The sequence below is a fragment of the Dipodomys spectabilis genome, unplaced genomic scaffold (genome assembly GCF_019054845.1).
Source record: "Dipodomys spectabilis isolate Male_0828 unplaced genomic scaffold, ASM1905484v1 ptg000113l, whole genome shotgun sequence".
NCBI classification, from domain to species: domain Eukaryota; kingdom Metazoa; phylum Chordata; class Mammalia; order Rodentia; family Heteromyidae; genus Dipodomys; species Dipodomys spectabilis.
In genome coordinates this window covers 1241263-1259117 of record NW_024870790.1, presented here as the reverse complement: position 1 = coordinate 1259117, position 17855 = coordinate 1241263, and positions in this window count along the sequence as shown.

Below are 17855 nucleotides of genomic sequence, written 5' to 3'. Positions count from 1 at the left end.
AATGGTGCTGGTAAAATTGGTTAATCACTTGTAGAAAACTAAAGGTAAATCCTTACATATCACCCTGTACCAGAATAAACTCCAAATGGATCAAAGATCTCAGAGTCAAAGCAGACACTCTGAAAACATTACAGGATGGAATTGGAGAAACCCTAGGTCTCCGTGGCACAGGCCGAAATTTTCTTAATAGAGACCCAGAAACACAATAAATCAAAGAAAGGTTGGACAAATGGGATTGCATGAAATTGCAGAATTTCTGCATGGCAAAGGACATAGCTAGCAAGATCAATAGAAAGCCCACGGATTAGAAGATCTTCACTAGCCATACAACAGACAAGGGTCTCATATCTAAAATATACCTGGAACTCAAAAAATTAAATCCCCCAACCACAAATCTTCAAAGAAACAACTGCCCAATAAATAAGTGGGATAAAGACTTAAAGAGAAATTTCTCTGAAGAGGAAAGAAGGATGGCCAATAGACACATGAAGAAATGTTCAATCTCCCTAGCCATAAAAGAAATGCAAATCAAAACAACATTGAGACACCAACTCACCCCAGTTAGAATGGCAAAAATCAAGGACTCTAATAACAACAGATGCTGGAGGGGATGTGGCCAGAAGGGAACCTTACTGCATTGTTGGTGGGAGTGTAAACTTGTTCAACCACTTTGGAAAGTAGTATGGAGGTTCCTCAAAAGACTCCACATAGAGTTCCCCTATGTCCCAGCAATCCCACTTTGGGGCATTTACCCAAATATTCACAAACAAGACCACACTAAAGCTACCAGCACGACTATGTTTATTGTAGCATTATTTACTATAGCTAAGATATGAAACCAACCCAGATGCCCCTCAGTAGATGAACGGATCAAGAAAATGTGGTATACATACACAATGGAATTCTATGCCTCCACCAGAAAGAATGACATTGCCCCATTTGTTAGGAAATGGAAAGACTTGGAAAAAATTATATTAAGTGAAGTAAGCCAGGCCCAAAGAAACATAGGTCCCATGGTTTCCCTTATTTGCAATAACTAGTATGTGTCTGAGTCAAGCAGAAAAGGTCAGATAAGTTGATGATAGGGAAATGAACCCTAAGATATGTATTCAAATATTTTTTTTCTTTCATGTGATTTTTTCTAACACATTTATAAGATTATTTCTTTGTTGCTTTGTATGTCCCTCCCCCACAGTATAACCCCTGCTTTCACTGTATTTGATGTCGGTATAATTTGTGGAGGAGAAGGGGAAAAACAAATCGTTTAAATAGGGATACAGGTGGACCCCTTGCAACAATGAGATGTACAAGTCCTTATGTTGAAAACCAACTTTACAACTTTGGTGCGGGGGGGGGGGGGGTAGGATTAAGTGAGGGGGGGAGGGGAGGATAGGAAGGGGATGGGAAGGGGAAACAAAGGAGGAGGCCACAATGCTTGATAAGAAATGTACTCATTATCTTGCCCATGTAATTGTAACCCCTCTGTACAGTATTTTCACAATAAAAAAATGAAAAAAAAAGAAAGAAGTGGAGAATGTAATCATGATATTCAATGTATATTCTATGAATATGCAATTCTAGAAAAATTGATGGGAGGGATAAGGGTTGGGAGGGTTTGGAGAGAATGATCAAAATACATTGTACTTATTAACTGATTTGTTAAATGGTTACTTCTTTGTACACCTGCTTAATGATAGTAAAAATATACTTTTTTTTATTTGTGAACATACTGTACAGAGGGGTTACAATTACATGGGCAGGATAATGCGTACATTTCTTACCAAGCATTGCAGCCTCCTCCTTTGTTTACCCTTCACCTCCCTTCCCAGCCTCCCCCCTACCCCCCCACCCAATCCTTCCCCTCCCCCTCTGCCCCCACCGACATTGTGAAGCTCGTTTTTGACATGACAATTTGTACTTCTCATTGTTGCAACAGGTCCACCTGAATCCTTAAACGACTTGTTTTTCCCCATCTCCTCCAGAAGTTATACTGACATCAAATATAGTGAAAGTGGGGTTATACTGTGGTGGAGGGACATACAAAGCAACAAAGAAATTAAAAATATACTTTTTAAAGTATCATGCATCTCTAAGTTGTATGGGCATTCTTATTATACATTCATAATTATATTATTATTCTACATAAAATTATCAACTATTTTATATCATCTAAAACATATCCATAACTGCTTCAAAACTTAGTGACCTTGATTAAACTGTGTTTTACCTTAAGTAGTGTTTTGAATTTTCTATTTTGTTTTACTTGTTTCTAATTTGGTTTGTTTAAAGTTCTGAGATTGAACCCAGTTGCCTTTCTGGAGCAGAGAATGGAGGGATCATTCCTGCATTGGTGATAAAGCACACAAGAAAGATTTTGGGGAGCAGCCCCACCTTTCCTGCTACTAGCCTAGCTACTGTATTTCTTTACAACTCCAAAAGCTACCCTGATTATACCTAAGTCTATGCAGTATCAGTAAAGTCCCAATGTTTAGGAGTCTCTAAACAGTAGCCATAAAGTCTAGGAAATGGCTTATATACATATTTTATTGTGTCTTCATTGGCAAAAATTTTCTTAATCATCTTGGTGACATAGTTAATATATCTCAGGAAGATACCCTCCCTCCTGATTCCACATGGGTCAGAAAGGCCTACATGGAGCCAGGCACCAGTGATTCATGCCTATAATCCTAGCTACTCAGGAATCTGAGATCTGAGGTCCTGGTTCCAACCCAGCCCAGGCAGGAAAGCCCGTGAGACTCTCATCTCCAATAAACTACTCAAAAATCCAGAAGTGGCACTGTGGCTTAAGTGGTAGAACACTAGATGAGCAAAAGGAGCTCAAGGACAGCACCCCAGGCCCAGAGTTCAAGACTCAGGACCAGTAAAAAAGAATGCCTATATGCACCACAGGGTAAGTCTTCATTAAATATTTTAAACATATACCCTATGACCTAAAATTCCACTTTTATTATTTCATATTATCTCTAGAAAAAAAACTCACAGTTGTTCTCAAGAAACTATGTATAAAACTTTTTAATTATTCTGTTGTTGGTAGTAACTAAGCCCCAAATCAGAGAAATAAACCTAAATTTTCATTAATAAGGGATCAATGTATTTAACTAACAAAGTAAAGTGCAGTAGTTTAAAGGGATGAAGTAAAACTACAATCCTAACCTGGGCTGAATCTCAAGATAGATTGCAATATTCCAAAAGCAAGCAGAGCAATGGTATGACAGCCATTTGTACAAAAAGCACACCAATCTATAACTTGTTATTAACTCTGTATATTGAATGTAAAGAAAAAAACAGTCAAGAAAGATACAAAACTATATACTGAAATTATCAGTAGGAGGAGGACTAGAAAGGAAGAGAGTGATCAAAGTCAAATAGAACTTAGTACTATCTGTGTAATTTGAAATGTTACAAGAGAAATATAATCATATACTATTTGCGTGATTTATAGTTAAGTGAAAATGTTTAAAGAAAGTCTTTTGTGCATTTTCATTCAAAAAGATGAAGCTGCAAATTCACTCAGATGAGGTTTCCAACATTTGCTGAGTCTCTGTGGCCCATGTCAAGAGGCTAGAAACATGAGTTATCAATGGGCTCTTCCCGCTAGAGCTGCTCTTTCCAGTCACATAACCAAGAGATGACTGAATCCATGTAAGTATCCTCTAAAAAGTAGATAGGTAGATACTTATTGACACCCAGTATGGCATTCAAGGAAAAAAGTATCTATACTCTGTGCTGCATGGGGATGATCTCAAGGAAGAGGAGCTTGATTAGCTGGACAGTAAAGCCAAACAAGATCTGAATAGAAGTGGGGAGTAGTCTGTTCCCTTCTGTTTGTCATTTGACTGAACAGCAGACAGAGGAAGGGAATCCCAACCACTTTTCCCAGTCCTTACAGGCTCCCTGGGCAGTTCTACTCACTGATAGACTCTTTCTGGGATCATTACCAAAGAAAATCCAGCCATGGTACAGCTCATCTAAAACTGTGAATAATCTAAGAATGATTTCAACTTGGCTTTGAAAGGTGTTATGTAGGGTTTTTTTTTCTTTTTCTTCCTTAGCAGATTTAAGCTCCCTAATTATCTTCTGTTCATCAGATGCTAAAATAAGTTTCCATTTTTTTAAACCCACATCGTCAAAACTGTGCCTGTCTGTCCCTGTCTGTTTTTCCCTCTTAACCTCTTTTTTTTTTCCAATGTCACATTACATACAACTAGCTTTAGCCACATCAGTTCCAAGCTCCATGTGTCAATAAATAATAGAGTCACTAAATCCTTATGTGTTTTCTCTCTATCAGTTAATATACCTAAACAGACTAAAATAAGTACACCTTTAAAAAATAACTCCCTAAGAAATAATTCTGAAAGCCAGGAATTAGTGGCTTATATCTGTAATGCTAGCTATTCAGGGGCCTGAGAGCTGAGAATCACAGTTTGAAGCCAGCCCAGGCTGGAAAGTCCCTGAGACACTTATCTCCAATTAAGCACCCAAATAGCTGGTAGTGGAACTGTGGCTCAAGTGGTAGAGCATAGCATTGAGCAAAAACTGAAGGGCCTGAGTTCAAGCTCTAGGACACAGAGAGGGGGTTATATAAAGACAGAGAGAGAGGGGGGAGGGAGGAAGAGAGGGAGGGAGGAAGGGAGGAAGGGAGAGAGAAATTGTGAGAGTTTGAAACAATAGCTTCAAGATTGAAGCAGATGCTCTTCGGAGTCTTTTCAGGGCCAGCTCTGCCTGGACAGGAAGGACTTTCAGGCAAGAGAGCAGAGACTCTCAGTGGCCTGGGCCTCTGCCATATCACATTAACTGCAGTCTGGGAACATTCCAGAGGAATCCACATCCTGGAATCTTAGCAGCTTTCTGGGCCACTTGTTTCCATGGAGAGAGCTTCTGTTAATAAATCCTTGGCCTCACCTGTTCATGAGCTCTTTTTTCATAAGTTTGCCCTACACATACCCTCAACACTAAGCCAAGTGCTTTTTTCATCCCAACTGAACTGGTATCCAGAATAGTCACTGTCTAGAATTCAATAGAGAATATGAGTTTTCCTCTCCCTCTGCCCTATTAATGAGACCTGAAACATCACTAATGAAAAAAGTTGAGAACATTCTTTTGGGTTTTCCTTCTAAAGAACTTATTGCAATTTTCGTAGGAAGCAGGCACTTCTCTAACAGAGAAGGAGGAAAATTAATTGACTCTGAATCACAGCTTTCCTGAAACCAAGCAAAGGCTATATCCTTCCCTAACAGTTCTACCTCAGCCCCTTGAGCAAGAAGTAAAAAGGCAGCTTTTTTCAAAACCTGAATTAGACCGCGTGCTTGCCAGTGGCTCACACGTGCAATCCTAGCTAATCAGGAAGGAGAGATCAGGAGGATCATGGTTTAATGCCAGCCTAGGCAAGAAGGTTGCAAGATGTCATAACCAGTAGTTGGATGTGGTGACATGTACTTGTCATTGCAACTATTGGGGTGCTGACATGGGGGGGATTTCAGTTCTAATCTGGCCTAGTCAAAAAAAAGTTCAAAGACCCCATTTCAACAGAAAAAGCTGGTTATAGTGGGGCATACTTCTCATGTTATTTGCACAAGAAGTATAAATAAAAGGCTCACAGTCAAAGCCAGCCCAGGGAAAAACCAAAACCCTATTTCAAAAATAACAAGTGGTAAAAAGGAGGTTGGAAGTGTGTGGCAAAAGCAGTAGAACATCTACATAGCAAATACCAAAACCTGAGTTCAAATCCCAGTAACACAAAACACACACACACACACACACACACACACATACATATCAAGACTTCAGGAATTAGGAAGAAGAGATCTGATAAGTCTATCTGGAATAGTTGACAAATGGAGTTCCAAATATAAGAGATAATGTTTATGGAATAGTTAGCAAATATAGGCTAGACCTCACAATATGCACTCTTTGCAACAACCCTGTAAGGCAGATACCATTATTGTTACCATTTTAAGTCTTCATTTTGTTTTGTTGGGTAGATGAAGTTGATACTTATCCTTTTCTTTGAGACAGTCTCACTGTGAAGCTCATACAAGGCTCACCTCATTAGCATCCTACTTTAATTTCTTAGGGCTGTGATCACAGACCAGTGCCACCATGCACTGGTTATCACTGCTATTTTAAAGCTGTAGGATAAATCAAGGAAATGCAAATCAAAATATCTTTGAGGTTCCATCTTTCTTCCTTCAGGATGGCAATCATCATGACAGCTAATGAGACATGGAAAAAAGGGGCCCTTATTACTGTTGTTGGGAATACAAATTAGTAAAACTACTATGGAAACCAGAATGGAGGTTCCTCAAAAAACTAAAAACAGTCCTATCTTATGATCCAGTGATTAAACTCCTAAGCATATATGAGAAGAAATGTAATTCAGGATACAACAGAAGCACCTGCACATCCATGTTTCTTGAAGCACTTTTCATGATAGCCAAGCTACTAAAACAGCCCAAATACCCTACAACTGATGAATGGATCAAGAAAATATAGAGAGGCAGGTGCTGGTGGCTCACAGCTGTAAGTCTAGCTACCCAGGAGGCTAAGATATGAGGATCATGGTCCAAAACAAGCCTGGGCAGGAAAGTCCAGGAGACTATTATCTCCAATTAACCACCAGAAAACCGGAAGTGGCACTGTGGCTCAAATTGGTAGAGTATTAGTCTTTAGCTGAAGAGCTCAGGGACAGCACCCAGGCCCAGAGTTCAAGCCCACAACCAACAAAAAAGATAGAATATAAATATATATAGCCATAAAGTATGAAGCTATATTATTTTCAAGAAAACTGATAGAACTGGAGAACATCATGCTAAGCAAAATAAGGTAGACACAAAAATACAAATATTGTATGTTTTATCACATATGCAGAAAGGACACTTAACAGAAAAGACATAAAAATATAAGGAAGACTCACTTGGAAACAGTAAAGGAACCAGCATGATTGGGAAGGGAGCTAGAGATGACAGTGAGGGATCAATATGCTCAAATATATACTATACATATATGAAGGCATCACAACAAATCTCAATGTTTTGTACAACAATATATGCTAATTTTTAAAGGAGGAAAAAATTAAAGTAGGCTCAGAAAAGTTCAGTGTCTTTCCAAGGGTCATATAGCAAGTTAGTATCAGATTGAAATCTAAAGAATTAGGCACCTTAAAGAGAGACTTCTCTGGAGAGGAAATAAGAATGGCCATTCGATGCATGAAGAAATGCTCATCTTCTCTAGCCATAAAGGAAATGCAAATCAAGACAACACTGAGATTCCACCTCACTCCAGTTAGAATGGCTATAATTAAGAAATCTAGTAACAACAGATGCTGGATGGGATGTGGCCAAAAGAGAACCCTACTGCATTGTTGGTGGGAGTGTAAACTTGTTCAACCACTTTGGAAAGCAGTATGGAGGTTCCTCAAAAGACTCTACAAAATGCTCCCCTATCACCCAGAAATCCCTCTTTTGGGCATTTACCCAAATGATCACAAACTAGGTCATGCAAAAGCTACCAGTACAACCATTTTTATCGCAGCATTATTCACCATAGCTAAGATATGGAACCAATCCAGATGCCCCTCAGTAGATGAATTGATCAAGAAAATGTGAGATATAATATATATATATGTATATATATATATATATATATATATATATATACATACACACACAATGGAATTCTATGCCTCCATCAGAAAGAATGACATCACCCCATTTGTTAGGAAATGGAAAGACTTGGGGAAAAAATTGTACTAAGTGGAGTAATCCAAGCCCAAAGAAACATAGGTCCCATAGTTTCCCTTATTTGCAATAAACAGTACATGCCTAGGACAAGCAAAAAAAAGGTCAAAAGCTATGTACATGTGACCATATAAGATGATGTTAAGCAAAATGAACCCCAAAACAGAGACACAAGTGGTTTTTCTTTCTTTCTTGGTATTGTTTTTAATGTACTTACAATGCAGTATGTGATTCTTTTATTTCTTTGGTATGTTCTTCCCCCACAGTATAACCCTTATTTTCACTGTACTTGATTCCGCATTTGTCCTGCATCTTGTATATACATTTTTATAATTTGGGGAAGGGAAGGGATATAACAAAATGCTTAAATAAGGATACAGGTTGAACTTTGGAAAGCAGTATGGAGGTTCCTCAAAAGACTTCACATAGAGCTCCCCTATGACCCAGCAATCCCACTTTTGGGCATTTACCCAAATGTTTACAGACAAGACCACACTAAAGCTACCAGCACAACTATGTTTATTGCAGCATTATTTACCATAGCTAAGATATGGAACCAACCCAGATGCCCCTCAGTACATGAATGGATAAGAAAATGTGGTATATATACACAATGGAATTCTATGCCTCCATCAGAAAGAATGACATTGCCCCATTTGTTAGGAAATGGAAAGACTTGGAAAAAATTATATTAAGTGAAGTAAGCCAGGCCCAAAGAAACATAGGTCCCATGGTTTCCCTTATTTGCAATATCTAGTATATGTATGAGTCAAGCAGAAAAGGTCAGATAATGTGATGTTAGGAAAATGAACCCTTAGATTTGTATTTAAATGTTTTTTTTCTTTCATGCATTTGTTTCTAACGCATTTATAAGATTATTTCTTTGTTGCTTTGTATGTCCCTCCCCCCACAGTATAACCCCTGCTTTCACTATATTTGATGTCGGTATAATTTGTGGAGGGGAAGGGGAAAAACAAGTCGTTTAAATAAGGATACAGGCGGACCCGTTGCAACAATGAGAAGTAGAAGTTGTCATGTCGAAAACGAACTTTACAACTTTGGTGAAGGGGGTGAGGATTGGTGGGGGGGAGACTGGAAAGGGATGTGAAGGGTAAACAAAGGAGGACGCTACAATGCTTGATAAGAAATGTACGAATTATCTTGCCCATGTAATTGTAACCCCTCTGTACAGTATGTTCACAATAAAAAATAAAACTAAAGGATACAGGTTGACCCATTGTAACAATGAGATATACAAGACACTATGTTATAAAACGAACTTTACAATTTCGGGGGGAGAGGAGAAGAAGGAATTGGGAGGTGGGGAGGGTAGGGATGGTAGGGGAAAAACAAAGGAGGGGGTAACAATAGGAAATGTACTCACTACCCTACTCATGTAACTGTAACCCCTCTGTACAATATTTTTACAATAAAAAATATGGAAAAAAGAATTAGGCACTAGCTCCCATAACCTTATCCCCTGTACCATGTTGCTTACAGGTGCCACATAAATCTCTACCTGGCAGAAGAATCAACAGGAGATTGGTAGAGGAACATCCAGGCTATCAGAATTTGCCATCAGGTAAGTCCAGCAGTAGCTAGGGTAGGGGAGATAGCAGGTGAGAAGTATGCCTGAGCAGCAAGAATAACCTAGTGAGGATCCTATCACTACACCTAGAATTAAGTGATACCCTCCCCAAGAGACTAGGCATACACAGATAATAAATAGCACAATTAAATCAAGATGAAAACAGTGATGAGTACAGTAATTCATGTCTGTAATTCTAGCTACTCTGGAAACAGAGATCGAGAACATTACAGTTTAAGAACAGCTCAAGTAGTTTGCAAAACTGCATCTTAACCAATAAAAAAAACTGGATGGTGTGATATGAATCTGTCATTGCAACTACACAGAAGTATATATATGAAGATAAACAAACCTTATCCCAGAAATAACTAAAGGATAAAGTACTAAAGTAGTAGAGCACCTAAACACAAGTCCCTGAGTCCAAAATCAACTATCAAGAAAAAGAAAATAGGTATTTAAGCATTTAGCTGAGATATTCATAGTGAGTCAAGAACTCCATAGACCTCCTTTGCTTACACTTATGCTGAATTCTGCCACCAAGAATAGGAATGGGCTTTTATATATGCACAAAATGTTATCCCAGCTAAGGGGTCAGAAACCCAAGTAGAATCAGAACTAAGAAATAAACCATTAATTTACAGCTATAATTTTAATCTCTCCATTCAAGAGGAAAGTGGAGTTATTAAAATGTTAAATATTTCGTTTTTTTTCCAGTTGTAAGGCTTGAACTCTGGGCTTGGGCTCTGTCCCTCAGCTCTTCAGCTCAAGGCTAGCACTCTACCACTGGAGCCACAGCGTCACTTCCGGTTTTCTGAGTGGTTTATTCGAGATAAGAGTCTCACGGACTTTTCCTGTCCTGGCTGGCTTTGAACCATGATCCTCAGATCTCTGCCTCCTGAGTAGCTAGAATTACAGGCATGAGCCACCAGCGCCCAGCTCATCTTTATACTACATCCTGTACATATACATTTGTTTTGTTTTGTTCTGTTCCTGGTAACAGTGACTCAATATTATAGCCCAAGATGATCTAGAACTCTAAATGCTCTTTCCTCAGCCTCCCAAGTGCATGGGTTACAAGCATGTTCCACCATATGTAGCTTTGAATCTCTCTTAAGACAAAGCTACTTTTACTTGCTTTTGAATGACAAATTCAATGGAATTTAACTGTATATAGTATATATAAAATATTATATTTATATATAAGGAATATAACTGTGTGCTAGTTTGACTTGACATTAAAATGACATCTGTGTGTGAAGAATGTCCTCTTTACTCATAAGCAGTATCAGATGCAAGCAAATGCAAGAGTATTCTCAAAATGTTCTTTAGCATTTTCAACTTTAGCAACATGATTTGGAATCTCTTTTTTTTTAAATCCTGTTTCTTTCTGGACCATGAAATTGAAATAAAAGTCACTACCAGCTAGGCCAGAGGTCGTGGAGACAATCCAGTTCTCTACACACTATGTCGCAGAGCAGACAGGGAGGGAGGGGAAGGTGAGTCCTAGTACATTGTACAGAGACAGTTCTGTTGATTTTGAATGACCTCAATTCCCTTTATTACTCATCTCCCCACCCAGACCCAAACAATCTGGTGATACCAGAGCCTTGGTCCTCATTTTGTAAGAACATACCTGCAACATATTCCATCACTTTAAGGCTATGAGTCAAAATGAAGTCCAGCTAACATTTAGATTGTAGTAAGTATAATTATGAAAGGGAATAGTATTGTATCCCAGCTTTGACTATTATGGGGTCCAGAATATTGGCTGCAATTGACAGTTGGGTTCACTTTAAAAATCACTTCTGCAGAATATTCACCAATGCTTTTTTAAAATTTATTTTCTTGCAAAGATGCTGTACACAGAGGTTACAGTAACAATACTCTTTTATAAATATAAGAAATTAAAACTGGCCATATTATTGCTATGAAAAGAATTGGAGTGCATTAAACATTGTGATGGAGGCTATGGCACCTTTCAGATCCACACTTCAGGATTAAAACACTTATTTTTCACTTGACAAGTATATGGATGTCCTAACAGCTGTTAACTGAGCTCTGTCAAGGATTTTCATGACTCAACAGTGAGTGTCCCCTTGTCTCACTTTAGTTCTGGACTTGATGTGAATATATATATGTGTGTGTGTGTGTGTGTGTGTGTGTGTGTGTGTGTGTGTGTGTGTGTGTGTGTGTGCGCGCGTACATGTACATATATATATATATACAGATATATATTAATAGTTGTGTTCCTTATATATAAATATAGTCTTTTATATAGATTACATGGTATATACAGTTAAATTCCATTGAATTTATCATTAAAACCTTTTTATTGATAAAACTTCATTTTTACATGGCATCACTAGTAAATCATACCAAAAATTTAAGGAAGAAATAGTGTCTGTTGATTCTATCCAAACTCTTGCAGTAAATTAAATAGGGAGGAACATTTCTCCCACATCATTCTAAGAGGTCAGCATTTATTCTCATACCAAAGTCAGACAAAGTAAAAAATAAAATCAAATATTAATATCTCACATGAACATAGAAGCAAAATTCTAAACACAATTTTAGCAAGCAGAATTTCACAATATAAAAGATTGATTCATTGTGACCACATGATATTTTTTCTCTAAGGAATGAAAGATTTATTTGCTATTCTAAAAGCTGCAATGCAATTCTGCATAGTAACAGCATGTTTTAAAACATATGATCATTGCAATAAGGACAAAAGGTATTTGGTAATATGTAACATCTACTCCTCATCCTTTTAAAAATCATAATAGCAAGAGTGAAAAGAGATTTCCTTAACCTGATGAACATCTATTTTTAAAAATCTACATTTAACATCATAATTAATGGTGACAGACTCAATTCTTTCCCCTTAAAATCAGAATAAAGGTAAGAATGTGATTTCTCATTTATTCGAAGTCAACATTGCACTGCAGGTCCCAGTCCATATAGTGAGGGAAGAAAAAATATGGAAGACATTCAAAAAAGAAAAGAAGTAGAATCATTTTTATTTGGAGATTACAGATAGTCTATGTAGAAAATTCCATAGAATCTTCATAAAAATCTACTATAATGAATAAGTAAATTTGACAAAGTTGAAGGCTACATATACAGAAATAATTATGTATTCATACACTAGAAATGAACAGTAGAAATTGAAATTTAAAAGCCATACTATCTATAAAAGCATCAAAAATATTAAAGACTCATGAATTAAGAAAATAAAAGATGCCTAGGATCTTTAAGTTAGAGTACAAAACATTGATGAAAGAACTTAAAGTGTCAATCCTCCCCTATGTAATCTGTAATTTCTGTAGTACCTCAATCAAAATTCTAGTTAGCTTCTGAAAGTCTTAATAAACTGAGTCTAAAAATCACATAAGATTTGAAACTGGCCCACAGACAAAAACTCCAGACATTATCTTTAAAAAAAAATCAAGATTAAGTGTGTAGTTCAAGTGGCAGAGTGCCTGCCTAGCAAGAGAATAGGGCCCTGAGTTCAAACACTAGCACCACCAAAAACGAAAAGTTAGAGAGTTAATGTAAAGTCCTATCTGTGGGTTTTAGGGAGTTTAATGTGAAGTCATATCTGTGGGTTAGGGGGTCACAGAGTCAGATCAGTCCTCTCTTCCTCTGTGCCCTCAGAGGATGGTGCCCAGCTGAGGCTTTCAGGGGGTGCTAATGGGGTTTGGGTGGTCCATCTGGATGCAGGAAAAGAGAAAAGTCACTTTTGTCCTGGATAGTGTCTGCTGAGAGGTGAGGATATGGTTGCTTTTTCCAGTGGAGCAGCTGCGATCAAGATATTGGACACAGTGGACACAGAAATGAGTGTTTGGACTGGTTCATGGCCAGCCAGCTCCCAACCCGAGCCCTACATGTGTCATCTGCGGAGCAGCACTGGCACCTTGTGCCCCAGGTCTAGCCCACACCGCAGCAATAGAGCTGGCATATGAAGTGTGTGGTCAGTCGGTACTGGCACTGGTGTTTGGGGCTCAACAGGCAGAAACCCAGACTCTTCATCTCTGGCTTGTCCACTGCAGGTGTAAAGGACATGTTCACTTGGCCCTCAAAACTGCTCGACTCCCTCATTCCTCTGCCCAGCTGCTCCAGACTTTGCTTCTCTAGTTCCCATGGCGGGAAACCTCATGTGACGCTTGACTCTTCTGATCCCCAGATTCTTCTGTTTTTTGGATTTTTTTGGCGGGGTGGGGGGGAGGGGGGAGGGGTTGGGGGGGGCGGGGTGGTGCTAGTCCTGGAGCTTTAACTCAGGGCCTGAGCGCTGTCCCTGAACTTTTTCCTTCAAGGCTAGCACTCTACCACTTGAGCCATGGAAAAATAAATAAGTAAAATAAAATTAAAATCACATGGAAACATACACAACTTAGGTTGTCAGAAGAAATGAAAAAAATTAACACTGTTGGAGGACTTCCATGATCTGATTTCAAGACTTATAAACACAACACAAAACTTGGGTATTGGAATAAAAATAAACAAATGAATTAATGCAGAAAACTGGAAAGTTTAGAAATAGATTCACATTCATTTGGGCAATTGATTTTTTTCTCCTATGCTTGTTTTGCTTAATTCCTTAATTCATGTGTAATAAATGTACATATTTGGGAAGTATAGTATTGCATTTCAACACATGTATGTGGCATGTACAGATCAAATTGGGGTGATTAAAATGTATTTCTCCTAGCCAGATGCTGATGGTTCATGCCTGTAATTCTAGCTACTCAAGAGGCTGAGATCTGAGGACAGTTCAAAGCCAGCCAGGGCAGGAAGGCCATGAAACTCTTATCTCCAATGAACCAACAGAAAACTGGAGGTGGCTCTATGGCTCAAGTGGTAGAGTGCTAGCCTTGAGCTGAAGAGCTGAGGGACATTGCTCAGGCCCAGAGTTCAAGCCCCATGACCAACAAAAAAATATTTCTGGTATCATTTCTTTGTTTTGAACCTTTGACCTCCTCTCTTGTATTTATTTTAAAAATGTAGACTATGTTACCATGAACTACAGTCACTGCTTTCTGCTGTGGGATACTAGAATTCTTTTTATCTAACTGTGGTTTGGGCACCCATTGTCCAACTTTCCACTGTCCCCCTAACACAATACCTTTCCCAGTTACTATAATCATTATTCAAATTAACTTGTTTCAAATATTGTTTTTCTTTCTGCGCTTAATAGCCTCCAGTTCCTTCCACTTTTGATGCAAAGATAGGATCTCATATAATTTTATATGTAAAAGACAGAGTTTCCTATGACAGAATTTTTTTAGTGGCTCAGTAATACTGTATTGTGTGTTTATACCACATTTTCTTTGCCCATTCATCCATTGGTGATCACTTAAGATGATTCCATATCCAGGCTATTGCTAATGATCTTAAGGCAACTGATTTTTTACAAGCTACAGAAGCAATCAGTGAGAAAGGACAAGCTTTTTCACAAATGGTACTAGAAAATGGAAGAAATCATATAGCAAGGAATGTGAGAGGTCTTGAAAAACAAAGTGGCCCCTAGTCAACAACCAATAAGGAAAAAAGTTTTCAATCCTACAAAATTAAGGAACTTCTAAATTATGTACCACCAACAATAACAAACTTGGCAGCACATTTTTCCCCAGTGCATCCAGAATAGTATTCAGCCCAAGTACTACATTGACTTCAGCAAGTACTCTACTCATGCTTTACTGAACTTCTAACTGACAGAACTGAGCAGATGAATGAGTATTGTATTTCATGGTAATTTGTCATTCTGCAACACAAAATCTGTACATCTGAAGAGCATGAAGAATAGCAGATACAGTGGTAAACACATAGTTCTGCCCTGAATCAGTTCACAACTTTGCAGGGAAGATGGAAGACCTCAGCTCACACAACATACCTAGCAAAGATCTGCTGGCTCTGCCCTCTACAAGGGTGTGTGCCCTGGAAAAGCAAATATCCTTGCATTACTACAGGAAGAGTTGGGGACACAAAGAGGTGAAACAATAATACCAGAGGACCTTTTAACTTGTATTTTGTGCACTGCTCCAATTAAACTTAGGGCCCTATTCAGGCTAAGCATGTGTTCTTCCATTGACTAAGCAAGTGTTCTCCCACAGCCAAAGAGTAACTTTTGATTTTCTTTCATGCAAAAATCACTTGAGTCTCTGCAAAACCCTGTAGATGCTGCACTCCTATTCCAGAAGAATTAAGCATGCCAAATGTCACTCTCCTTTCTTGAATATATCCTTGCCTGCCTCATGCCCCATTCCCCTCCAAAGCCTTTTACAGATGTTCTTTGTAATATACAGTAGTCTTCACCTAGCAATTATCACAGCATGCACTTGCCTCTTCACTTTCTCTCCACTGCCAGTCTATAATTAGATGCTCTGTAAAGATTATTGGGAACCAACACAACACAAGTGATACCATCCCAGAATCAGCACTCCTGAGGGAGTGGAAATACTCTATTGTCCAAAAACAACAACAGTGAAAGGAAGCCAACCCTGAGTCTAATCTGTCCCTCAGCAAACTAGGGAGCTAGCTTTGTCCGCCCCTCACTGCCCACCTCCCGACCCTTGGCCACAAACACTACTTACCCAGAGACAAGTCTCTCTCTCTGGGAAAAGCCTTTCACTCTAGATTTTCCCAGGACCAGTTTCTGTTAGTCTTTATGCTTTGAATTTTCCCAGTCTCTCTATTGTTCTTCTCTCTCTCTTCATCATCCTCATCCTCATCCTCCTCATCACCATCCAAGTTAGAGAGGGAAAGGAGTGAGAACTCCATGTCCCTAAAGCCATTAGTGCCAAGGTTTGGGCTAGGACTCTGCCCCTTAAACTTCAATCAGTGACTAAAATTGCAAAGTCACCATCAACTATAAGCATAGCCAGTCTAGTGTATAAGGATCAAGGAAAAGAAAGCCTTAGAGTCAGATTATCAGAGGCAAAAGAACAGTAGGAAGGCCCTCAGGAAGGAAGTCACAAAACAAGTGGTACATAGTAAGAATCCCAATTTGATGGAAGAATTGGGTGCTTAAAGGCTGTGATGAGAACCAACACTAGTATACTACACAGAGAAATAGCATGCACAGTGGTAAAGAGCATAGACTTTCATGCCAGACTGACTGAATGAATCGGCTCTTCTACTTCCTGTGTACTCCTAGGCACTTTACTAAATCTCTGTGCTTCAGTCTCCTTATCGTGAAAACATGATTAATAATAAATCAATTTTCAAAAGATTGTTTTGATGATTTAAAGAGTCAAAGCACAATCTAGATGTTTGCTGTTATCTTTATTCTAGGATGCTAGAGTTTGGATCTGGAATGCCCCCTAAAGGCCCATATATTAAGGGGCTTAGTCCCCAGCTTTGCACTATTGAAGGGTAACTGAAAACTTTAGGAGGTGGAACATAGTAAGAGGTCTTCCAGGCTCTGGGGGCATGCCCTTTAAGGAAATGAGAGACCCAACCCCTCTTCTTGCATACTCTCATTGGTTCCTCACGATGAGGTAAATGACTTGTATGCCATGCACTTTCTACCTTGATATACTGACTCCCCACTGGACCAAAGGCAACAAGAACAATGTTCTATTCTATTATTCTATTTCAAATTTGTGAATCAAAAGAAATGGTTCCTCTATATAAGCTGATTATGCCAAGTATTTCTGTTTTGGGGGGGTCTGATCATGGGGCCTGAACTCTGGGCCTGGGCACTGTCCCTCAGCTCTTCAGCTCATGGCTAGCGCTCTACCATTTAAGCCACAGTGCCACTTCTGGCTTTTTTCTTTTTGCTTATGTGGGGCTAAGGAATCAAACCCAGGGCCTCAAGCATGCAAGGCAAGCACTCTACCACTGAGCCACCTTCCCAGCCTGCCAAGCATTTTTAACAGTGATGGAAAACTTACTAACATAGAGGGACAATCTAAACATTGCGTTGAATGCAAATGTCATATTAGATTCTGCTACAACCCCTGTCGATGTTCATTCTCTATAACAAAAGATATATTCCAAGGTAACCTTTCCCCAGTTTCACGCTCAGATCTACATTAAGCTATAAGATTACCCTGACATAAGCCAGAGAGATAATAGCCATACAGCATTCTGGTACTTTGCTACAGGCCATCTTGCTTCTGGGTCAGCTCTGACCTCAGGTCAGAGTAAATTAAGCAGTCCTCATTCTTGTGCAACCCAGGTGCTTCTATAATCCTTCCTCACTCATGCTACTGCTTTTTCCTATTTCACCAAGCCTAGTGCTTGTAACTACCTTGCTCTCATCAGCCCTCTCTCTCTCTCTCTCAAAGGATTTCAGTCCTAGGCTTGAGTCACACTCTAGTCTAAGTGTGGCTCCTTGTTACCTCGTGTCACATTTCTGTGATGCTGGCCAACTTCCAGCCTGTGCTACTGTGAGAACCTGTATTTACGTTCTCATAATCCTGTTCCACCCACCTGTCAAGACGTTTATGGTACTCTTCAGTGAAGCCCTTGACAGAGTACATGTCAAGATTACCCCCTGCCAGAAA